At 45.7% G+C, this 26146-nt stretch overlaps 1 protein-coding gene across 2 annotated transcripts in view; it reads left to right on the top strand.

The window, feature by feature from the left end:
- Positions 1-4370: 4370 nt before the first annotated feature.
- SNAP25 (synaptosome associated protein 25) overlaps positions 4371-26146 on the top strand; it is a 140399-nt gene continuing 118623 nt past the window's right edge. Inside the window, exon 1 of one of the 2 annotated variants that reach the window (XM_069768792.1) lies at positions 4371-4742. The gene's annotated coding sequence lies outside the window, so the exon portion shown is untranslated. The remainder of the gene's footprint in view (positions 4743-26146) is intronic. The other variant, XM_069768793.1, reaches the window with a different exon arrangement.

Raw genomic sequence — 26146 nt, 5'->3', positions numbered from 1 at the left:
GGATTTTGAAATTCGATGGTAAGAAAAAGCAAGAAAATATAAATCCTTGTCGTTAAAAATAGAAATCTGTAAGGGGGGGACATTGCATTGAACCTCGTCTGTTGGCCATGCAGGTAGTTCAGACTTTTCACAAACGTTCAGGTCCTGTAGATATAGCAGTAGGCATTAGATGATATTTGGGGCAACACATCTGTGCTGGCAATCAATACCAATGTTCCTGATTGGATTGGGAATTGCTACACTAACTTTTACAGCAAATCACTGTGATGAGAAATCAATGCAAATGTCACTGACAGATCATTACCCATGTAAAGGAACCAGGGCAGAAATAGATTCAAGGTCTCAATCATCCACCGAACCTGCAAATGACTTGTTAATACTGATTTGTAGCCAAGGGCAGGATGAATCAGAGCCCGGCAGCACCACTGCAGGCAGGAATATTTCTCTCTGTTGCTCTCCAGAATTTCAGATAAAACATAGTTTAACCCCTTAAGGTACTGTCACACTGAACGATATCGCTAGCGATCCGTGACGTTGCAGCGTCCTGGCTAGCGATATCGTTCAGTTTGACAGGCAGCAGCGATCTGGATCCTGCTGTGCCATCGTTGGTCGGAGCAGAAAGTCCAGAACTTTATTTCGTCGCTGGACCTCCCGTAGACATCGCTGAATCGGCGTGTGTGACGTCGATTCAGCGATGTCTTCACTGGTAACCAGGGTAAACATCGGGTAACTAAGCGCAGGGCCGCGCTTAGTAACCAGATGTTTACCTTGGTTACCAGCATAAACGTAAAAAAAACCCAAACACTACATACTTACATTCCGGTGTCTGTCCTCCGGCGCTGTGCTTTCCTGCACTGGCTGTGAGCGCCGGCCAGCCGTAAAGCAGAGCGGTGACGTCACCGCTCTGCTTTACGGCTGGCCGGCGCTGACAGTGCAGGAAAGCACAGCGCCGGAAGACAGACACCGGAATGTAAGTATGTAGTGTTTGTTTGTTTTTTTATGTTTACGCTGGTAACCAGGGTAAACATCGAGTTACTAAGCGCGGCCCTGCGCTTAGTAACCCGATGTTTACCCTGGTTACCCGGGGACTTCGGCATCGTTGGTCGCTGGAGAGCTGTCTGTGTGACAGCTCTCCAGCGACCACACAGCGACGCTGCAGCGATCGGGATCGTTGTCTAGATCGCTGCAGCGTCGCTAAATGTGACGGTACCTTTAGTGACGGAGCCAAATTTTTGAAATCTGACCAGTGTCATTTTATGTGGTAATAACTCTGCAACGCTTCAACAAATCCCAGTGATTTTGAGACTGTTTTTTCGTGACACATTATACTTTATGATAATGGTAAATTTAGGTCAATATGTTTTGTGTTTATTTATAAAAAAATATCAAAAATTTGAGAAAAATGTTAAAAAATTAGCAATTTTCAAAATTTGAATGATTATCTCTTTAATCCAGATAGTCATACCACAGCAAAACATTAATAAATAACATTTCCCACATGTCGGCTTTACATCAGCATCATTTGTAAAATGTTATTTTATTTTTTTAGCATTTTAGGAGGTTTAAAATAATAGCAGCAATTTTTCATTTTTTCAAGGAAATTTACTAAATGTATTTTTTTAGGGACTTATCCATGTTTGAAGTGACTTTAGGGGTCCTATATATTGGGAAACCCCAAAACGTGATACCATTTTAAAAACAGCACCCCCTGACATATCAAAAACTGCAGTCAAGTAGTTTATTAACCCTTCAGGTGCTTTACAGGAATTAATGCAAAGTGGCATGACAGAAATGAAAATGTGTATTTTTACCACCTAGATGTCTCTAACTTCTAAATAGGTTACTACAGCCGTCAGACTCTAAGGCCGCTATTTGGTCATGAATTAACATGGCAAACATCAGGACCACAAAATCATGATCTGAGGGCACCAATTGGAATAAAGAGGAAGCCCCCACACTCTGTTAACCATATATAACGATGTAGTCACTATTTACAGCAGCATCTAAGGGGTTAAACAGATTTGGACGGTGCAGACACTGATCGTGGGTGATGCAGCAAGTTGTCAGCTATAGTGGACAGCCGACAGCTACTGGATTGTTACCTGTATGGGGAGGCTATTCTCTTATATCTCAGGTCAGTTAAAAGGCGTATTGGCGGTCATTAAGGGGTTAAAGATCTGACTGAGGACCATAAAGAAAGAAGAGGCTAGACCGGCTCCACCCATGGCCATCTTACCCCAGCATCGCTTCAGTTGATTGACAGGTCTCTCCCATGGTGAGAGACCTGTCAATCACCTAGAGAAGCACTAGGAGAAGAAGGTGGTCAGAGCCGGAGATAGACTTGTCTCCCCTCTCATTATGGTCCCGACCAATTCTGCAGACAGCCTCGGATTCATTCTGTCCATGGATTGTGCAGACAGCTAGACTATAAAGTAGGTTTGCACCATAATACAAAATGAAGATCTGCCGTCAAGAAGGTGGAAGCACATGCCAAGAAGTGCGGCTTACTGCACCATGGACCTCTAGTTACTACTACAGATACAGAGACACAGTGAATACCAGTGAATAGTTGCAGTACTGGCACAGTCTGCCGATGATGCCAGGGCTTCACCCTACTGCGCATGAGCAAGAACTATCAACGGCACATGCACAGGGTTTTGTAACCTGTCCTCAGGGATGACTATCAAGCCACATTGGCCTGTCTCCCCTTACTTTACTGCTTACAGCACCTAATACTCATCCAAAGGATATAAAAATGGAAAAACACTTTTGGTTTAATCAATGATTAAGAACACAAGGGTTTGAAACGCATTACAGTCTATGTTTTTTTCTTCTATTTTTGTATCACTGGATTTTAAAGACGCACTCCCCCTCCTCCTATCAAAGTTATTATCCTCTTAATATATTGCAGTCATCATTATATACAGCATGTGGACTTACAATTGCTCATTTTGCCTTTTTAGCCAGTTTGTTCTTCTCTTATCCATTGCGTGATTCAAAACTGACTAGCTGAATCCTTCTAAGCTTTATGTCGAAATAGGACGTCTCTTTTCCCTGAATGAGTCATCATTAGAACTACAATTTTACATCACTGCAAAGTCCATGGCACAGGGAGGAGTGGAGCAGCTGGATCAGGAGGTGGTGGAGCTGGGCTGCCATGGACTTTGCAGTGATGTAAAATTGTAGTTCTAATGATGACTCACGCAGGGGAAAAAGACTTCCTGTTTCTACATAGAGCTTAGAAGAAGTCAGCTAGTCAGTTTTTAATCGCATAATAAAAAAGAAGAAGGAATTGACTGGGTAGAAAGGTAAAATGAGCAATTGTAAGTACACAGTGATAGATAATTTGATGATTGCAATATATTAAGAGGATACAAACTTTGATGGGAGGAGGAGGGCTTCTTTAAATAGATGAACTAACCCAGTATTTTTACATCTTTGGATATACCTTTTTGTGTGATCAATCAACGTGACTCACTACCCACTCTATTTTGTGCATGGCCTGCAAACTGACCGTGGAACCATGCGCTTTGCCAAGGGGTGAGCTGATCTCGTTTTATTTTCCATCCATGAATCCATACCTGCAGGAAATCTTTGAACTGTTTTTTTCATTATCAATATGAGGCTGATGCAGGGGCTAATAAATAACCCTAGGTAGAGGATAATGAGGCAGGGCTGTGCGTCAGTGGAAGGAAAAAGAAGAAAACACTAGAAAGGTTCTCTGATAATTTGGAACCTCTTCCTCATTATCCCTCAGCAGGTCCTGCCATGTAGGAAACCCCAACCATCAGCGACTACAGGAGGGAACCACTGAGTGATGGCAGTGACAAGCGGGCATTGCACACAAATGCTAAAATCAATGGGCAGGCATCAATTTCTATGGATAGGAAAGTCCTCCAGAGCTGAGATCAGGGGGCGACAGATGGGGGAGGAGGAGGCCAATCCATCAGCCCAGCATGTCCTCACTGGGGTATGGGGGAGAGGGGGCAGCAGGGACCCCCGTCACCCACACAGCCATGTCTGCACCAGGGCTGGGCGTACTACTGAGGTAGCAGAGTTCACCAGTGCAGATAATGGCGGCCAGCTCTGCTACATCTGGACCAATGTCAGCTGATCGTCTGCAGCAGCCCTCATGTGCTATAAATCGTCCATCTGACAGCCCCGCACAGTGCCCCATGGTGCCCACCCATCGTGTGATCAGGGGTCGCACTGTAGCCTCTATCAATGGGTAGAAAGCCCATCAGGAGGCAGAAATGACAGGAAAATCTGCAGTAAATGAGCTGCCCACGTAGGCTAGCCTTATAAGGAGCAAACCCACGAGAGGGATATCCCTCCGGACCAGCCCCCTCCGGAGAACGGCAATCACGGCTGCATTAGCCCAATATATGAATGTGTTTGTCAGCCAGCAATGCAAAGCCCCCATTGTGTGCACCTGTGCGGGCAGGAGGCATAAAGTGCACGCAGATGCAGAAGGCGAGGTTTTGCAGCAGACGATGACTCAAGTCCCCCCAGCCCCCATCAGCTGCAGCCGGTCCCCTCCCAGATCCCCCTCCCCGGGATGGAGGGCTATTAAAAGCTGCTGACGTCAAGAGTGACGGCCATCTTTGATAAGGGCAGAGCTCGTTTTTCCATTGAAGAAGAAGACTCGAGGCGGTCAGGAGCGGAGCTTCTCGCCTCCTGCAGCCGCATCCCCAATCAGGGTCTGCCCAGTCCTGCTCCCCCTCAGCCGGATCTGCTGCCAGGTAAGGGGGCTCCGCACCCGCCGCGGACCGCACCGTGCTCCATGGAGGATCCGCATCCGCTGCGGACAGAGGAGTGCGGAACACAAATCTCTATCCCAGAGGCCAGAGGGAGAGGTCTTTATTCAAAGCCCATCTGGTTGTGTTTTAGTCGCGATAGTGGGGTGTGTGCAGCACTGGCAGAGGCGCTGTCGTGATTGATGATGGAGCTGTCTGGAGACTGTGCGCTGGTGGGCGGATTCAGCACCAGGCAGGGTGGACAGCTCCACTGCAGAGCCAGTGCGGAGATCTGCGGCTGCTGCAGGCGGGGAGGGTGCAGGCAGGGCTATGCTAATGGGAGCAGGCAGGGCTATGCTGGTAAGGTGCAGGCAGGGCTATGCTGGTAAGGTGCAGGCAGGGCTATGCTGGTAGGGTGCAGGCAGGACTATGCTGGTAGGGTGCAGGCAGGGAGGGTGCAGGCGGGGAGGGTGCAGGCAGGGCTATGCTAATGGGAGCAGGCAGGGCTATGCTGGTAAGGTGCAGGCAGGACTATGATGGTAGGGTGCAGGCAGGGCTATGCTGGTAGGGTGCAGGCAGGGAGGGTGCAGGCAGGGCTATGCTGATGGGTGCAGGCAGGGCTATGCTGGTAAGGTGCAGGCAGGGCTATGCTGGTAGGGTGCAGGCAGGACTATGCTGGTAGGGTGCAGGCAGGGCTATGCTGGTAGGGTGCAGGCAGGGAGGGTGCAGGCAGGGCTATGCTGATGGGTGCAGGCAGGTCTATGCTGGTAGGGTGCAGGCAGGACTATGCTGGTAGGGTGCAGGCAGGGCTATGCTGGTAGGGTGCAGGCAGGGAGGGTGCAGGCAGGGCTATGCTGATGGGTGCAGGCAGGTCTATGCTGGTAGGGTGCAGGCAGGACTATGCTGGTAGGGTGCAGGCAGGGCTATGCTGGTAGGGTGCAGGCGGGGAGGGTGCAGGCAGGGCTATGCTGGTAGGGTGCAGGCAGGTCTATGCTGGTAGGGTGCAGGCAGGGCTATGCTGATGGGTGCAGGCAGGGCTATGTTGGTAGGGTGCAGGCGGGGAGGGTGCAGGCAGGGCTATGCTGGTAGGGTGCAGGCAGGGCTATGCTGGTAGGGTGCAGGCAGGGAGGGTGCAGGCAGGGCTATGCTGATGGGTGCAGGCAGGGCTATGCTGGTAGGGTGCAGGCAAGGCTATGCTGGTAGGGTGAAGGCAGGGCTATGCTGATAGGGTGCAGGCAGGGAGGTTGCAGGCAGGGAGGGTGCAGGCAGGGCTATACTGATGGGTGCAGGCAGGGCTATGCTGGTAGGGTGCAGGCAGGGCTATGCTGGTAGGGTGCAGGCAGGGCTATGCTGGTAGGGTGCAGTCAGGGAAGGTGCAGGCAGGGAGGGCGCAGGCAGGGCTATGCTGATGGGTGCAGGCAGGGCTATGCTGGTAGGGTGCAGGCAGGACTATACTAACAGGATGCAGGCAGTACTATACTAACAGGATGCAGGCAGTACTATACTGACAGGATGCAGGCAGTACTATACTGACAGGGTGCAGGCAGGACTATACTAACAGGATGCAGGCAGTACTATACTAACAGGATGCAGGCAGTACTATACTGACAGGGTGCAGGCAGTACTATACTGACAGGATGCAGGCAGTACTATACTGACAGGATGCAGGCAGTACTATACTGACAGGATGCAGGCAGTACTATACTGACAGGGTGCAGGCAGTACTATACTGACGGTGCAGGCAGTACTATACTGAAAGGATGCAGGAAGTACTATACTGACAGGATGCAGGCAGTACTATACTGACAGGGTGCAGGCAGTACTATACTGACAGGGTGCAGGCAGTACTATACTGACAGGATGCAGGTAGTACTATACTGACAGGTTGCAGGCAGTACTATACTGACAGGATGCAGGCAGTACTATACTGACAGGATGCAGGCAGTACTATACTGACAGGGTGCAGGCAGTACTATACTGACAGGGTGCAGGCAGTACTATACTGACAGGGTGCAGGCAGTACTATACTGACAGGGTGCAGGCAGTACTATACTGACAGGATGCAGGTAGTACTATACTGACAGGGTGCAGGTAGTACTATACTGACAGGATGCTGGCAGTACTATACTGACAGGATGCAGGCAGTACTATACTGACAGGATGCAGGCAGTACTATACTGACAGGGTGCAGGCAGTACTATACTGACAGGATGCAGGCAGTACTATACTGACAGGATGCAGGCAGTACTATACTGACAGGATGCAGGCAGTACTATACTGACAGGGTGCAGGCAGTACTATACTGACAGGGTGCAGGCAGTACTATACTGACAAGATGCAGGCAGTACTATACTGACAGGATGCATTTAGCAGAGCTGGATGGTATTTATTCCAATTTCATTGGATGTCCTAAACCATAGATGACTGCGCCAGTGATTGCACCATGTACTTCTGTATCTCCTTGTGCAGTATATATGTATATATTGCTCTGCGTGTATACACACATTGGTTAGAGGGAGGGTTTTCTGCACGTCCAGACAGCTCCTGCGTAGTTGCGTCAAAAAGCAGCCTCTCGAGCTGACAGATTGACGTGCTGGGGCATTAGTAATTACTGCTGGTTTTGTTACCCACTAGTGAGAAAGCAGGGGGGAGGGGATCTGCATCACAGCTCCGGTGGGGAGGGGGAGGCAGCACCTCGGGGAGGGGGGGTGATGGCGGAGATGCAGATTTGTGCGTCCTCCCATGTGAATGATAAGATCTTGCATTAACAGATGATCCCGTTGGGTTAAGATTGTGCATTGCAATAAACATAATTCACAGGACGGGACTCGGGCTTATTGTGGCTGACATGGTAAATGGCAGATTACTGATTGTTTCGGAAAACAAACATTAACCTGTAGGTGCAGAGTCAACAGAGCGTTTTAATTACAAGGAGGGGAATAACCCAACAATCGTGGCTGCCGGATTCTCTGGGAAGGCTGCGGAGGACCCCACCCCAACACTGCGCCTGTGGGAGAAGCTGCGAGGGAATTAAGCAGAGCGCTGTTTTTTTAGGGAGACGATGTAGAAGGAGTTTGGTTTCTATTCCACAACTATAAATGATACAGAAGTGAGAACAGACTGGATCGGTGGCAGCAGCTGGACTATGTGGCATGTCCATCCATCGCTGTGTGACGCCCATCAGGGAGAATTCTTCCTACGTAGGGCTCCGTGTCCTATGGGCTCAGTGCTGGACATATATTCATATATACGGCATTTTCATTAAAGCTGTGTTCCCCATTAAGGTCGGATGATACGTGACGTGTTTTGAATGATCGGTATTAGAACGGGACCGAATACAAGTGATTGATCCGGCATCGGCACATGTGTGATTACACGGCGTCATATAAGTGAATGATGTGGGTGTAGAGTAGAGTACAAGATGCCATCAGATGCCATTGATTCATCTACGTGACAAGGAACGGGAAGATGATTGCGTATTAGAATGGAGAACACGTTGAAGGCTTCCTCTAATGCATCGCATGGTGCAATACTGCAGATGTGCCAAGTGTTAAGGTGCCCAGCACGCAGTAATGGGGAGGAAGGGTAATATCAGAAATCATAGATTTTGATTTCTTGTCCAGATCAATAGGTCAGGATTGCACTGGACATCAGTCCCAGGGGGTCCTCAATGAATTAACATGTCAAGGAATATTTGGCAGCTCCAGATCATGTAATGCCGACAACCTACATAGGTCTATGTGTATATATATATGTGTGTGTGTGGATATCAGTGTATGTATATATATAAATATATATGCGTGTATGTTCATTTATGGTGAATGTGATTGTACATTTATAGGCATGTGTATGGCTTCGTATGTATGTGTGCGTGTACATGAATGTGCAAGAGTGTATGTGTTTGTACATGCATGTGTTGTCTGGGTGTTTATACATTTTATGTATCTACTTGATATGTATGTTTATACATCTTTATGTCTGATTGTACATGCATATGTATATATATATATATATATATATATATATATATATATATGTACTAGCTGTACTACCCGACTTCGCCCGGGTTAATAACTGCTGTTAGCATAATAGAATGTGTTAACAAAAATTTATTCTGCACACAAAAACCACAAAACAAATAGAAATGTAATTATTAAAAGGCAAAAACTAAGCTAATAGAAGCATTTCACAACATACATTTCAACACCAGAGATATTCCACACAGATTTAACTAAATTGGCCAAGTAATGTGAAGTAATCTACTACTTACTCGAGAGCCTTTTGATAAATGACATTCTTAGTTTTTCCTTCAGTTGCAAAGACGAACAGATTTTTGGCTGTTCCAACTCTTGAACAGGCCACATAACGTTGACCATGAGAAAAGCATGGAGATTGTAAATCGATTCCAACTACTTTCAAGAACTGTCCCTGAGCCTTGTTGATGGACATAGCAAATGCCAGTCGAACAGGAAACTGGAGGCGTTTAAAATCAAAAGGCAAATCAGATGGAATGACAGGAATTGTTGGAATGAAAACATCTTCTCCTGTGGCACATCCTGTCAAAATGGTTGCATGTGGAATCAGGTTCTTAATCAAAAGTCTTGTTCCATTACACAGCTTTGGTGGATCCAAATTTCTCAATAGCAGAATAGGTGCTCCAGGTTTTAGAAAGAGGTTGTGAGGAGGAAGTCCTTGTGGCTCCAAGGAATTGAGGAACTCAGTTGGATAAAATAATGCTTGAGCAGGGTCTATTACTGTATCCACTGACTTGTAGGTTGTGCACACACCTGGAAGGAGATCTGGAATTTGAAGATTGATATTGTTGACGCTGTCATTTTTGGGAGCTAGAATAGCCCTTTCACACAGCCACACCGAATTTTTGAAGTGGAGTTGAATGTTTGGAAAAACCTTTGCTTTCAACTCCTCAATGGAAGTCACAATGTAACAAAAGTTGCTTGGGAAGGTGATCTGTCCAGTGGTTGAGTTTACTGGTGCCTTGCCATCTCCAATAGTCAACAGCTGGCTCGAAAACAGTCCAGCAGAAACATCGCCTGTCATGTAGACCCTCATGTTTGTGTTCATTGACATTTTCTTTACTTTTCTCCAAAGGTACGATGCTTTGAGACAGGCATTGAGTTCATCTGCAGAGGTTGATCTTGGAATAACAGGTAGTGTTTGGTGGAAGTCACCTGCCAAAACAACAACTAATTCTCCCATGATATATTTGTTGCTACGCAGGTCTTGCAGCAGTCTGTCCACTGCTTCCAGAGCCCTTTTGTATGACATGGTGCATTCATCCCAAATTATGGCACTTTTGAAGCAAATTGGCCAGTCGTGATGCCTTGGCAATATTACACACGGAGCTGTCACTATGACACAGGTTAAGTGATAGTTTGAATGTCGAATGTGCTGTCCTTCCACCTTTTAAAAGCGTAGCTGCAATTCCAGAAGATGCCACTGCAAGTGCAATCTTTTTTTGTTGTCGAAATTTTGCCAGGAGCACGTTGATTACAAATGTCTTTCCTGTTCCACCTGGAGCATCAAGGAAGACAATCCCGCCTTTGTTGGTTTCACTGAAACTTAAAATGTAGTTATAGGCGTCCCTTTGATCTGGTACCAATATTGGCTTGTTCTGAGACACAAATGCTGTCAGTTCATCAATATTGTAGTTTGTTTCTATGAAAATCTCCCTACACATTTGGATGCCTTCAGGATTTCTTATTGGAGCAGGAAAACCAAGCAACTGTAAGGCTTTTCCTGACATTGCTATGCACTGATCTTCAAGGAGCATTAAAGTTTCATTGAACATTTCCTCAGTGAAGTTGATGAGTTGCTGAGGATTTTCCCTTCTAATCTGCATGAGGATGTCCTCACTGAGATCAGTTTTGTACTTTGTCCAAATCTCAAGAGGATTTGAAATGCTACATGTTGTTAGAATAATAGCACAGAGGTGTCTTAGTCGCTTTGGGGTTTGTGTGGCTGCTGCTTCACTGAGGGTCATGTCCCAGTGTCCATCATTTTCCAGAAGTCCTTTTCCTTGTCAAGCTTCCCTGAATGTGTCACACACATGGCCTCCGACGGTCTTCAGGTCAGAAAATGATGTAGGGCCTTTGACAACATGAAGTAACATGCGCAGGTAGAAGCACTCTGCATTTGACGGATGAACAGTGTAGACGCGACCAAGAGTATCAGTTGCTTTCACCCCTGGATAGCCTTCAATATCAAGCCCCCGTTTCCTTCGTTCCAGTGTGTTTCAGGAGGCATTCCAAGTGTAGTACTTTGGTAAATCACAGTAAAGAATTGTTTTTGCAAAAGGGTCTTGTTGACACAGCTCAAAAAATGCCAAGAGGGTGGTCTTAGGTGGTGTTAGGAGCTGCTGCTGCAAGTTTGCTGGGTTAAAATAAATTCTCTGTCCATTTTCCAAGTGCACACTCACATGCACAACTGGTGGGTTGCACTCATGAATGGAGAATCCTAGTATTCTCCAAACAGCTTCATTGCTGCTTATGTACCTGCCCATCTGGAATGCCTCCACTTCATCAATAATAGGTCAATTTTTCTGGAGTTCAAAAACTGCTTGATCACTTTCTTTGTGGACATATTTGCAGATATACTTGATTGATTTCACAGAGTGGCAAGATTCGACATTTATGTGGGCCTGGAAGATTTTTGAGAGCAAAGGGTTGTAAGGCACTACCCACCTGTTGTCAATTTCTATCTCTTGGAGTGATGATCCAACACGCATTTTGAGCTTTGCTGTGAAACCACTATCCCCTGGCTTTCTTCTTCGGTAGACTGGATATCCATCTTGTGCTGTTTGGGTTTCTTGGACCAGGGATCGTGGGTAATGCTTTGAACATCTGCCATCAATCATACAAGGAGAATTTTTGTTGAGATTCCCACACGGACCATGGATCATGTTTTTTATGATGGTGTCAAACAGCAAAGGATCAATCTGAAGGTCTGGAAATTCGGCACTGATGATATTGTCAATTTCGGTAGGCTGTATTTTTTGCTTCAGCCAGATCAGGATGCGGGCGTAAGGAAGGCCTCTTTTTTTGCCATTCAACTGAATGCATCCAGCACTGCATCACCATAAATATGTGATTTTATGATGAGATTAGTCATTTTTGAAAGTTTCTGTTTGAAAACCCGAGCAATAAGGTCATGGCGATTCACTGTTTTTTGGTTCGGCAACAGGTGCCCTACAATTTCCTCCCAGGCAGGATTGCAAGTAAAGGTGATGAAAACATCTGGACGGCCATACTTTCTCACATAAGTCATTGCATCCTGTGTGTATTCATGCATGTATCATGGGCTTCCAGTGACAGTTGATGGAAGAATAACCATTTTCCCCAACTCTTTTGGATCAGCATAATTTGCAACAGCATCTCTAACGTGAATATATTCCTCTGCCCTGAGCTTCTTTTGATTTGGTCGGATATATAAAAGACGTTCACTCTCAATCTTTGCATACATGTCAACAATAAATTGGTTTGCATTTCAAGATGTGATTTTTCTCAGCAAATCTTGTCATGATCATATATACATTGAAGTCCATGGCAGACACTTTTTTCCTGAAGGGTTGCCTGTTGTAGGATCTGTCTGAGGTATTCCAAAGTGATAGCCATCCTGTCCCTGCCAAAAGATGATTGGATATTGCAGTGCGTCATAGGACCTGTGAGTTTCTGCTACTCGTTGCAAACTATTGTTCCTTTTCTGAAGCACAATGTCACGGCTTTGGAAATCATTGCCTACAATCAAGATGGCTACCTCATCATATGTGGGAGCATTGAAACGTCGCTGATGTTCACCTTGTGGTGTTTTGTCAGCTCGAATGACAACCTTGTAATCGTCATTTGGCATGCATTCAAGTGCAGTCTTGAAAAGTTGAACATATGGATTGTTGGAGTAAAGGAACTGCTGCAAAATAGTGACAATATCAAGGCGAGTGTTAGGAATTAAAGAGCATCTCCGCTGAGCCTCTGCTTCTGCATTTCCCATGAACAGGAGTTGAAAATATTGAGGTTCTTCTCCTTGTAATGGAAGCAGTGAGCCAATTGAGTGGTAAATCTGTCCTTGAACTTTAAATGTCAGCATTAATCCTGTTGTAAACATTTCTTTTGTTGCACAAATGATGTCATTTGGAAGCAGGAGTTGTACTTCTTGATGTTGTCCAAGAAATGCTTTGATATTGTACTGGTACCTGTCATCAGAGACTTTAGGGGATCTGGTGGTGACAGGAGAGGTGGAAGTTTTATCTTGCCATTTACACAGCATAAACCTGGCGGTTCATCTTTCCATTTCAGTCCACTGCAGTACATGCAGACCACATCAATTTTTCCTATCTGAACTTTAGGATTATCCTGATAGTTTATGTCTGACTGGTAACAAAAGGCAGCATGTTTCAAATCTCCAACCATTTCCTGTGCGCTGGTGGAAGAAATAGCAATTCTCTTAGTGGCAAGTCGGCCTTCTCTCTGCTGAGATGACTCATTGGCCCTTGAGGAAGCAGCTCTTCTCTTGTCTGCAAGCCTCGCTTCCCTCTCCTCAGAAAGTTCATTGGCTCTTGAGGAAGCAGCTCTTCTTCTCTTATCTGCAAACCTCGCTTCCCTCTCCTCAGAAAGTTCATTGGCTCTTGAAGAAGCAGTTCTTGTTCTCTTGTCTGCAAGCCTCGCTTTGTTTCTCGGTCTTCACATTTTTCATTGGCCCGTAATGCAGCTTTTCTTTTCGCATCAGCTGACATTCGTGCCATGGAATTCCTTTTATTATGAGGCATTATTGTGGTAAAGATAGTCTGTAACTGGCAGTTTTTATATCCTCTCACATAGAGGTAATGTGACTGACATCAGCCTTTCCACCAACATACCCTAACTGACATGCTATTACCTCACACAAGCTTTGTTATACTGAGAATGTCCTTTTTTTTTTTTTTTTTTGAAAAGGAGAACAATACGGAGCATTGATAAAAAAAATATATCACAAATGTTTATTTAATAAATGGTATAAATACAACGTGGAATTAAACATCACTTATATTATACAGTAACATGCAAGGATGAAATGCCTGGAAATGCTGGAACCCTCCTCCCCACAATACACCCACAGATGGTACCCCCACAGTGGAAAATGGCACAACCTCCCCTCCTCCGACGTAACAAAAAGAGGAGGAAAAGGGTAACATAAGAGCAGGCGCACTGCAAAAAGGCACGTCACAAAAGGCGCGGCTCAATAACAATTGCGCATATCCCAAGGTCCATGTCCCAATGGGGCCAGAGAAAAAAAGTAATGTAAGAGCAGACACCCATAAATGAACATGCCGCAGTGAGCCAAGCTCAATGGCCAATGCCCATAGCCCAAAAACAGCGTCCCTCAGTAGGAAAAAACGACCGCTGCAAAGATTAAAAATAATAAATAAATAATGAGGACCGGGCTTACCAATAGTGGGGGCGGGGTGGGGAGACAGCCGGGCGGTGGATGTCCTTTGTTGCCTATATTAACCAATCAGAGCTCAGACTAATTAACTGTAGCAAAATAGAAGCTGAGCTGTGATTGGTTGCTATTCGCAGCCTGATAAATCCCAGCCAACAGGAAGCCCTCCCCCCTGGCAGTATACATTAGCTCACACATACACATAATAGGTCATGTGACTGACAGCTGCCGTATTTCCTAAATGGTACATTTGTTGCTCTTGTAGTTTGCTTACTAATCAGATTTTTATTTTTGAAGGATAATACCAGACTTGTGTGTGTTTTAGGGCGAGTTTCATGTGTCAATTTATGTGTGTTGAGTTGCGTGTGGCGACATGCGTGTAGCAACTTTTTGTGTGTCGAGTTGCATGTGACAGGTTAGTGTAGCAAGTTGTGTGCAGCAAGGTTTGCGCATGGCGAGTTTTGCGCGTGGCGAGTTTTATGTGTGTTGCGTTTTGAGTATGTGCAAGTTTTGTGTGAGGCAACTTTTGCATGTGTTGCAACTTTTGTGCATGTGGCAATTTTTCCACGTGTGCAAGTTTTGCATGTGGCGAGTTTTCCATGAGGTGAGTTTTGCACGTGTGGCTAGTTTTGCGTGAGCCTAGTTTTGCATGTGGCGAGTTTTGCATGTGGCGAATTTTGCACGTGGCGAGTTTTGAGTGGCGACTTTTGTGTTTCGACTTTTATGTGGCGAGGTTGGTGTATGTGTGGTGAAATGTGTGCTGAGGGTAATATGTGTTCAAGCACGTGGTAGTGTGTGGCGCATTTTGTGTGTGTGTTCATATCCCCGTGTGTGGTGAGTATCCCATGTCGGGGCCCCACCTTAGCAACTGTACGGTATATACTCTTTGGCGCCATCGCTCTCATTCTTTAAGTCCCCCTTGTTCACATCTGGCAGCTGTCAATTTGCCTCCAACACTTTTTCTTTCACTTTTTCCTCATTATGTAGATAGGGGCAAAATTGTTTCGTGAATTGGAACGCACGGGGTTCAAATTTTGCCTCACAACATAGCCTGTGACACTCTCAGGGTCCAGACGTGTGACTGTGCAAAATTTTGTGGCTGTAGCTGTGATGGTGCCGGTGCCAATCCCGGACACGCACACACACACACACACACACAGACACACACACATTCAGCTTTATATATTAGATGTACAACATTGCATATTCATGTGTATGTGTGTGTGTGTGTGTGCACTGTGCACATATGTATACATACATTATCTATGTGTAAAAGTATGATCATACATATATATACACAAAAATATTTAGAATTGAGAGTCCTCAGTGGTTGATACCTTTTAATGGCTAACTGAAAAGATGGTAACAAATTGCACCACTGAGGACTCTCAATTCTAAATATTTTTCTATCTACTGGCTAACACGGTACCAAGATATATTTCTTTCCTGTATATACAGTATAGACCAAAAGTTTGGACACACCTTCTCATTTAAAGATTTTTCAGTATTTTCATGACTATGAAAATTGTACATTCACACTGAAGGCATCAAAGCTGTGAATTAACACATGTGGAATTATATACTTAACAAAAAGTGTGAAACTACTGAAAATATGTGTTATATTCTAGGTTCTTCAAAGTAGCCACCTTTTGCTTTTATGACTGCTTTGCATACTCTTGGCATTCTCTTGATGAGCTTCAAGAGGTAGTCCCCGGAAATGGTCTTCCAACAATCTTGAAGGAGTTCCCAGAGATGCTTAGCACTTGTTGGCCCTTTTGCCTTCACTCTGCGGTCCAGCTCACCCCAAACCATCTCGATTGGGTTCAGACCTGGTGACTGTGGAGGCCAGGTCATCTGGGATTGCACCCCATCACTCTCCTTCTTGATCAAATAGCCCTTACACAGCCTGGAGGTGTGTTTGGGGTCATTGTCCTGTGGAAAAATAAATGATGGTCCAACTAAACGCAAACCGGATGGAATATCATGCCGCTGCAAGATGCTGTGGTAGCCATGCTGGTTCAGTATGCCTTCAATTTTGAATAAATCCCCAACAGTGTCACCAGCAAAGCACCCCCACCATCACACCTCCTCCTCCATGCATCACGGTGGGAACCAGGCATGTAGAGTCCATCCATTCACCTTTTCTGCGTCGCACAAAGACACGGTGGTTGGAACCAAAGATCTCAAATTTGGACTCATCAGACCAAAGCACAGATTTCCACTGGTCTAATGTCCATTCCTTGTGTTCTTTAGCCCAAACAAGTCTCTTCTGCTTGTTGCCTGTCCTTAGCAGTGGTTTCCTAGCAGCTATTTTACCATGAAGGCCTGCTGCAAAAAGTCTCCTCTTAATAGTTGTTATAGAGATGTGTCTGCTGCTTGATCTCTGTGTGGCATTGACCTGGTCTCTAATCTGAGCTGCTGTTCACCTGCGATTTCTGAGGCTGGTGACTCGGATAAACTTATCCTCAGAAGCAGATGTGACTCTTGGTCTTCCTTTCCTGGGGCAGTCCTCATTTGAGCCAGTTTCTTTGTAGCGCTTGATGGTTTTTGTCACTGCACTTGGAGACACTTTCAAAGTTTTCCCAATTTTTTCGGACTGACACCTTCATTTCTGAAAGTAATGATAACCACTCATTTTTCTTTACCTAGCTGCTTTTTTCTTGCCATAATACAAATTCTAACAGTCTATTCCATAGGACTATCAGCTGTGTATCCACCAGACTTCTTCATTACACAACTGATGGTCCCATCCCCATTTATAAGGCAAAAAATCCCACTAATTAAACCTGACAGGGCACACCTGTGAAGTGAAAACCATTTCCGGTGATTACCTCTTGAAGCTCATCAAGAGAATGCCAAGATTGTGCAAAGCAGTCATCAAAGCAAAAGGTGGCTACTTTGAAGAACCTAGAATATAAGACATATTTTCAGTAGTTTCACACTTTTTTGTTAAGTATATAATTCCACATGTGTTAATTCATAGTTTTGATGCCTTCAATGTGAATTTACAATTTTCATAGTCATGAAAATACTGAAAAATCTTTAAATAAGAAGGTGTGTCCAAACTTTTGGTCTGCACTGTATACACACACGTATATGTAGATTCAGAATTACAGGCTAGTATATATCTCTCTATATATATACTGTATATATATATATATATTTCTATACAGTATATATATGCGTTGTAGGGATTTCACTCACTCAGCTGCGACGGCTGACACTCAGGGGACGTGTTCCTTTAAAGTTCACTGGGTTTATTGCTTCATAAACCATGTGGCAAAACAACAGAAAGCAAAATAGCCTTTGGTTCAGGCAAAGGAAAACAAGTGTCCAGTTCATCCAGCTCAGTCCTGAAGCCGAACACACTCAGGAGGGTTTCACCTCCACACATATCTCCTGTGTAAAGGTTTAGCCAGTCTTATATAGGACTAACCACACCCAGTAATCTATCACATGATTAGCCATGTGGTCTGACATCACCACAGGTCCTGAAACACAAACATATGGTTATATAAAACAACGCAATATTCCGGGCTACATTACAGCAACCAGGCACTTATGTGGCACATACCTCCCATCGACTACAAACCCTTTAGCCATGCTACATACCTCCCCCCTCTGCCTAAAGCCGTGGGGCTTGGCACTTTCTCCCACTAAACAAGGGATTCTTGATAGGGCATCCGCATTACCGTGCAGCTTTCCGGCCCGATGTTCCACATGGAAACTGAAGTCCTGCAGGGATAAGAACCAACGGGTGACCCTAGCATTTCTACCCTTCGTTTCCCTCATCCACCTAAGTGGGGCATGGTCGGATATCAGTCTAAATTTACGTCCCAGCAGATAGTACCGTAATGTGTCCACTGCCCATTTTATGGCCAAGCACTCCTTCTCAACGACTGAGTAGTTCTTTTCAGATGAGGACAGCTTCCTACTCAGATAGAGAACAGGATGCTCCTCCCCATGTAGTTCTTGGGAAAGGACTGCTCCCACCCCAACATCTGAGGCATCTGTCTGAAGAATAAACTCTTTCTTGAAGTTTGGGGCCATCAGAACGGGTTGCTTACACAAAGCGTTTTTCATTTCTTGGAAGGCTGACTCTGTTTCTTCGGACCACTTAACCATTACTGGTTTTGTCCCTTTTAGCAGGTCAGTCAGAGGCGCAGCCATCGTGGCGAAGTTTGGGATGAACCTCCTGTAATATCCCACGATTCCCAGGAAGGCTTTAACTTGCTTCTTGGAAACTGGTTTTGGCCACGTTTGAATTGCCTCCACTTTACTGATTTGGGGTTTTATTTCTCCGTGACCCACTATGTATCCAAGGTACTTAGCTTCTTCTTTACCCAAGGCACACTTCTTTGGGTTTATAGTAAATCCGGCCTCTCTTATAGCATCCAACACCGCTTGGACTTTCTCCAGATGACTCTCCCAGTCCGGGCTAAAGATGACGATATCATCTAGGTACGCAGCAGCGTAGGCCTTATGGGGTGCAAGAACTCTATCCATAGCCCTCTGGAAGGTCGCCGGAGCTCCCTGTAGGCCAAACGGCATCCGGGCATACTGGAAGCATCCATCAGGTGTCGAAAAGGCTGTCTTCTCCTTGGCTTCCTGCGCCATGGGGATCTGCCAATACCCCTTTGTCAGATCCAAGGTGGATATATATCTGGCGTGCCCAAGCCTTTCGATGAGCTCATCAATACGGGGCATGGGATAAGCGTCGAACTTGGAGACCTCATTCAACTTCCGATAGTCGTTGCAAAACCTCCACTCTCCATCAGGTTTTGGGACCAGGACAATTGGGCTTGACCAACCGCTCTTGGATTCCTCAATGACTCCAAGCCTCAACATACGCTCCACTTCCTTGGAGATAACTTCTCGACGAGCCTCAGGAATACGATAAGGTTTCACATTCACCCGCACATGGGGCTCTGTTAGGACCTCGTGCTCTATGACCTTCGTGTATCCTGGCCATTCTGAAAACAGGTCCCTGTTTTTCTGGAGTAACTCCCGGCACTGCTGTTTCTGGGTTTTCGATAGCGTCTCTGCTATAGTAACCGCTCCAACCTCACCTTCTGGGTTGCTTAACAATGACGGAGTAACTGTCGGCTCTCTATCTTGCCATGGCTTGATGAGGTTGACATGGTAAACTTGGAATGGTTTCCGTCTTCCTGGTTGGTGAATTTTATAATTTACCTCACCAAGTTTCTCGACAACCTCATATGGCCCTTGCCATTTGGCCAAGAACTTGCTTTCCACCGTTGGAACTAACACCAGAACTCGGTCTCCCGAATTGAACTGCCTCACTCTTGCAGACCGGTTGTAGACCCTGGCTTGAGCTTCTTGTGCTTGGAGAAGGTGTTCTTTCACGATAGGCATCACCTTTGCAATCCTCTGCTGCATCAGGGCCACATGCTCAATGACGCTTCTGTGGGGCGTGACTTCGGCTTCCCAGGTTTCCTTGGCTATATCCAGGAGTCCTCGTGGATGTCGGCCATATAGAAGCTCAAACGGTGAGAACCCTGTGGAGGCCTGTGGAACTTCACGAATGGAAAACATCAGATAGGGTAAGAGACAATCCCAGTCTCTACCGTCTTTCTCTATAGCTTTTCTCAGCATGCTCTTTAGAGTCTTGTTAAACCTCTCAACAAGACCATCTGACTGGGGATGGTACACCGAGGTCCTCAACTGGGAGATCTTCAGGGCTTTGCATAACTCCCTCATCACCTTGCTCATGAAAGGTGTACCCTGGTCAGTCAGGATCTCCTTTGGCAGACCTGTCCGGGAAAAGACATGGACCAACTCGCGGGCTATGCTCTTTGAGGAAGAATTCCTCAAGGGAATTGCCTCAGGATAGCGTGTGGCATAGTCCAGGATGACTAATATATACTGATGGCCCCGAGCTGATTTAACTAAGGGACCGACCAAGTCCATGGCAATTCTCTCGAACGGTACCTCAATAATGGGCAGTGGCACAAGGGGGTTCCGGAAATGAGGAGTAGGAGCAGTTAGCTGACATGTAGGGCAGGACCTGCAATAGTTCACTATTTCCCGGTGACACCCAGGCCAATAGAACCTCTGCACAACCCGTTCCTGCGTTTTTTCCACCCCTAGGTGTCCACCCAAGATGTGTGAATGGGCCATGTCCAACACTTTCCGTCTATACGGACCCGGCACTATCAACTGCTCTACCAACTCCTCCCTTATTTTCGTGACCCGGTACAACAATTCCCCCCTCAACAGAAAATGGGGAAATCTTTTGTCTGCCCCCGGCTCCTGTACCACCCCGTCAATAACTGTGACATTATTAAAGGCTTCCCTCAGAGTGGGGTCCCTATGTTGGGCAGTCCCAAAATTTTCACCGGTAACCTCTAACTCCAGAATGTCAGATGTAGGGGATACTTCCTCCTCATCCCCAACCAGAACACAAAAAGGAAAGCTGTCTGCCTCTGGGTGTGGCGATACCGTTCCAGGGTTCACTGGTTCCCTGCCAGGGAGCTCAGAACCCTTTCCCCACAAATCCCAAAACAAACAGAAATCCCGGCCAATAATTATAGGGTGCAACAAGTCCTGAACTACGCCGACTATGTGGGATTCAGTGCCACATGCCGTTTCAATATCCACCCTGGCCACAGGGTAGTCCTTTGCATCACCATGTATGCACCGCACTCCGACCTTCTTTCCTGGGAGCAGATGAAGAGGAAAAGTGGCCCTCACCAGGGTCACTAGGCTCCCCGAGTCTAACAGTGCCGTTACTGCTCGACCGTTCACCTTTACGGGACACGCTTGAGGTCCCTCGTTGGATGGAGAGTTCACACTACAGACTGGATACGCATAGTATGAACAACGGCGTCCCATGCTGCAGTCCATCTGCTCAGTGGCTTGGGAACAACGGGCAGCTATATGTCCTGGCTTGTGGCACCTCCAACAAATAACATCACCCGTGGGGACCTTGGGCACCACCTCCCCCGCCCTTTGTGACCTTGGACGCACCACCCCTTTTTGGGACTCAGCTGCCCTCTGGGACCCCCAGTACGGCATGGGCTGCCTCCCGAAGGAGCCTTCCAACCCTTGGTATCTCTCAACCAGTCCGATCAGCTCGTCGGCATTCTGGGGATCACCCTGGGCAACCCAAGACTGTATAGGCCTCGGGAGGGAATGGACAAACCGATCCATCATCACCCGTTCTACCATCTGTGCAGGCGCAGAGGTCTCTGGCTGCAGCCATTTCTGGACCAGGTGCAACAGATCAAACATTTGGGAACGAGGTGGTTTGTCCCGGTGATAGCCCCAGGAGTGAACTCGCTGTGCCCTGACAGTCAGTGTCACCCCCAGACGTGCGAGAATCTCGGCTTTCAATTTGTGATACTCTTTGGCATCCTGCAAGGTCAAATCATAGTACGCCTTCTGGGGTTCTCCCGTCAGGTATGGCGCAAGTACCTCTGCCCACTGCTCTGACGGAAGTTTTTCCCTCTCAGCGACCCTCTCAAACACCGTCAGGAAGGCCTCAACATCATCCCCGGGAGTCATTTTCTGCAATGCACGTCTTACCGTCTTCCGGACGTGGGTGTCATCAGCCAAACCTGGGGTTGGGGCGCTCGCCTTGCCCTGGATGGCGGTTGCCAGAAGCTGCATCTGCTGCTGATGCTCCTGCTGGCTCTGTTGTAACTGCTGCCGTTGCTCCTGCTGGCTTTGCTGCATCTGCTGCCGTTGCTCCTGCTGGCTCTGTTGTATCTGCTGCTGGCTCTGCTGTATCTGCTGCATCAACAGCCTGTTGGTCTCTTGCTGCCTTTGCTCCTGCTGGACCAAGTGTTTCAGCAGGTCCTCCATTTTCTCCGGCAATGCTTGCTGGCTTGCAACAGCCTTGACCCAGGACATTCAAAAATAAACTCACGTCTCCGCTGGGAATGCTGCTCGCAGGTCTCCACCAATTGTAGGGATTTCACTCACTCAGCTGCGACGGCTGACACTCAGGAGACGTGTTCCTTTAAAGTTCACTGGGTTTATTGCTTCATAAACCATGTGGCAAAACAACAGAAAGCAAAATAGCCTTTGGTTCAGGCAAAGGAAAACAAGTGTCCAGTTCATCCAGCTCAGTCCTGAAGCCGAACACACTCAGGAGGGTTTCACCTCCACACATATCTCCTGTGTAAAGGATTAGCCAGTCTTATATAGGACTAACCACACCCAGTAATCTATCACATGATTAGCCATGTGGTCTGACATCACCACAGGTCCTGAAACACAAACATATGGTTATATAAAACAACGCAATATTCCGGGCTACATTACAGCAACCAGGCACTTATGTGGCACATACCTCCCATCGACTACACACCCTTTAGCCATGCTACAGCGTGTTTATGTGCGCATAGGCTATTTTATACAGCGGATCTGTATGTTAACCATTTTGTTTACACCAGGATTAGATGCATTAGCTAAATGGGTATAGAGAGAAATGTTGTGTGGTCATCTTACAAATGACACTTATTAAATAAAGCCAGATGTATCTGCATAGCCGGCGAATCAATCCACCGTCTATGAAGTGAGGCATTTTACCGTTGTCTGTGTACTCTCAGGTAACAGAAGCTAGGCGCAATATGGGATCAGTGTCATTCCAGAATCGCAGATACAGTCATTATTGCTGATTTACGCAGAGTGTGATAAATGTTAGATAGCAACATCCTACATATTTAATAGCAGGGATGAAGGTCAAGATGCAGCTGAAAGGATGGAGGAAAGTGAGGAAAATCTGCCGGAACGGTTCACATTGTCATTCATCAGTTCTATGCGTACCAGCCAGTCTGTCTATATATATATATAACATATGTACGTCATTGCACTGCTGACTCATAGGCCGGGTCTATCTCTCGCTGGTGCGAGACTTGATAGGAGAATTAGTTCTGTGTACCTTACACCTTATAAAATGGGGAATGAAATAATTAATTATCTGCTGAAGGAAGTTAAATGGGGTTTATGCAGACTACATTTATGCTTTCTGTATATATACCGCCATCATATACCCCAACTCTTTACAGACATTGTCATCACCGTCGCAGTCTAAACTCCCCGTCAGTATTTGTAGGGGGTATCACGCTGTATATATCCAATGCACACCCCATAGCCACTAGCGGGGCAACTACTGGGCCCAAATTATTTTTTATCCATTTCTGTAAGATAATTCTTCCTGCAGTGTTATCTTTCTGTAACGATTTACAGCTTATCCTATTTTTGAGAGAAAATAATATTTTTCCTATTACTGGAATCTTTCCTATTGAATAGTACGTAACCTGGAGACCATCGTGGGTAATAATGAGACCTCATAGTATGCCACCATGGGGGAGCTAAACGTTCTTGGGTGTAGGCTGTTACTATAACATGGGGTGGTTTAGGGGGTCGTTTCATGGAGACAACCCCTTTATGAATAAATGGTGGAAGCCGCTTCTGGCCACATGTAGCCTTTCACGCCATTCAGAATGGTTGTTGTCAATGTGGTGTATGTCTGGCAGGTCCGCCTCAGCTGAAGCTGCTCAAACACCCTTACAGCAGCTCTGTGTTCTCACCGGGTGGGACAGGGGCACCTTCTGTGAAGTCCATAGGGTCTGATGGACAGCATTGTCTTCATGGCACCATAACTGTAACGCGTAGTTGCATATTTTCCATATTTTTCTCTTCGTACTGCCTCTTGGTTGCTTGTCATCTCATGTTCTGCAAGGAGAATCTTTTTCTTTCTCATCTACCTCCTTAGTTTCTCGAGTAATAGGAAAGATGGCGCCCCTCAACTGTTATTCCTCACAACAGCAGCCCTAACTGTCCTGGATTTAGTCATCTTCCAAAAAAAATCACATACAAGTGACATTCTTTTACTACAGGGAACGCGTTATTATCAGGCATGTCTGACAATATGGAGGGATTATGAAGAACTACAAATGACAGATGCTTCAATGGTATAATTTACATTCTGGAACCTAAGTGACTCTAGCCACCATTTTGTTTTAGTTTTTTGCAAGGACTATTGTGGGTATAACAAAGCAGCCACAAAACACTCTGTGACTCTCTGATATCACGTCTTACAAATATTTTTGCTTTATTTTATTTTTAACATCTAAAAGTCATCCATGTAAATGATTATTATTGTAAATCTTCCTCTACTCCACGACATTGAAATGACAACACCAAGAAGGGAAAGTTGTGCAATTATGGAAATCACGGGATTAAAAGATATGTTAATGACTTGGCTGCTATCAGTGAGGTTATTAGTAGTTGTCTGAGGAATGTTCTGCCATGCTAAATTCACTTGGGCAAATCATCAAGATCCACTTCTGGCAGCTGCCATTCAATTTGTGACCAATATATCCGAGAGGAGCTCCATGGGAGACAAGTCCTGAGACACTGCAGGCCATGGTAGCACGTTTAGACCATACAGGCTGTTCACAGTAGCACGAGCAACATGTGACCCATCTGAAAAACAGCTCCTGGGACTCTTTGGAGAAATGGCCGTACCTCTGGTTCCACAATCAAATCAGTATAACACTGAGCTGTTTGTGTACCAGGAATGAAGACTAGAGACATTTATCTACCGTACAACATGCCATCTCAGACAATAATACGGGGAGTATGACTGGTGTGACATTCCTTCTTGAAGGCCACTTCATGGTGTTGTCCATGTGGTCTTCAGACCCATCCTTGGCTATCATTGTGTCCATCACATAAGCAGTACCCATCACTGAAGATAATAGACTTCCACTTCAGCCTCCGTTGCTGTCTTGCACTGCATCACATTAGCCCTCGGGGGGTGATAGTATAAGGTCAATGGAACACCTGTAGCTGGACATCTGGCTTGTATCCCAATGTCGTGCAAATAATCTCTGATGGTTGTTGTAGACACTCTTTGGCATCTTAGGCTTGGCATCTGATGTCTTATTACACTTACAGTACAGAATGGATCAGTCGTGGAACTAGTGGTACAGACATTTCTCCAATGTGTCTCAGGAGCTGTTTTACAATACGACATCGGCAAACCGCTTATTGTTGTACTACTGTGAGCAGCCTGTGTTATCTCACATCAAGCATATCTTGGACATCATTGGTCGGCAAATGCAAAGGGAGCTGCGAGCAGTGGATCTTGATGATTGCCCAAGTGTTATTCAGCGTGGCAGAACATTCCTCAGATAACCATTAATAACCTCATTGATAATAGCCAAGTTGTGGAAGTTCAGGAAGTTCTGCAATAACTTGTAGAATTTGCTTCCATTATTCCATTTTCAAATCACTAACATGTCTATCCATCCTGTGATTTCTATAAGTCCACAACTTTTCCTTCTTGGTGCTGCACTTTCAATGTTCAGGCATGTATGTGCAGTTGCCTGTAAACTGTGAACTTCACTTAGTGAAGTGTCAGCTATAGTTAATGGAAGACCACATCTACAGTTGTCATATGTGAAGCAATCTGGTTCTTTATACCTGAAACCTGTTGGATCATTTTCTTATTTCTCTTTCTTTACATCTACATTTACACTTTAGCAAATTACATCATTATGACCACTTAGTGGAATAAATGAACCCAAAAATAGCTCCCAGCCCCCGAAGGCTTTTCTTCAGTTTCTTTAAAAAGGTGCATAATCGCTTCAGCACTTCAGAATGACTACCTTTTTATTGATATACAATGGTCTTTTATGTGCCATAATTGTGGACGCACAACAATCCTGGAGATAAAGGGATCTGGCTGTGAAGGGAAAACAACATAATAAAAGAAACCAAACAATAATATACAAAATGGATGGAGCAGAAAATATGTAGAAATTATTAAAAAAAAGCTTGGGAAAATCTAAGGCCATGTTCACACGATCCTTTTTTTCATGCGGAATTGCCGCGATTTTCCCGCTGCGGGTCCGCAGCTGTTTTCCATGCAGGGTACATTACATTGTACCCTATGGAAAACAGGAACTGCTGTGCCCACCATGCGGAAAATAAAAAAAAAA

This window comes from Ranitomeya imitator, chromosome 5 (genome assembly GCF_032444005.1).
Source record: "Ranitomeya imitator isolate aRanImi1 chromosome 5, aRanImi1.pri, whole genome shotgun sequence".
Taxonomy (NCBI): domain Eukaryota; kingdom Metazoa; phylum Chordata; class Amphibia; order Anura; family Dendrobatidae; genus Ranitomeya; species Ranitomeya imitator.
Note: the sequence above shows the minus strand (reverse complement) of the source record. Positions and strands in the feature narration are given on the sequence as shown.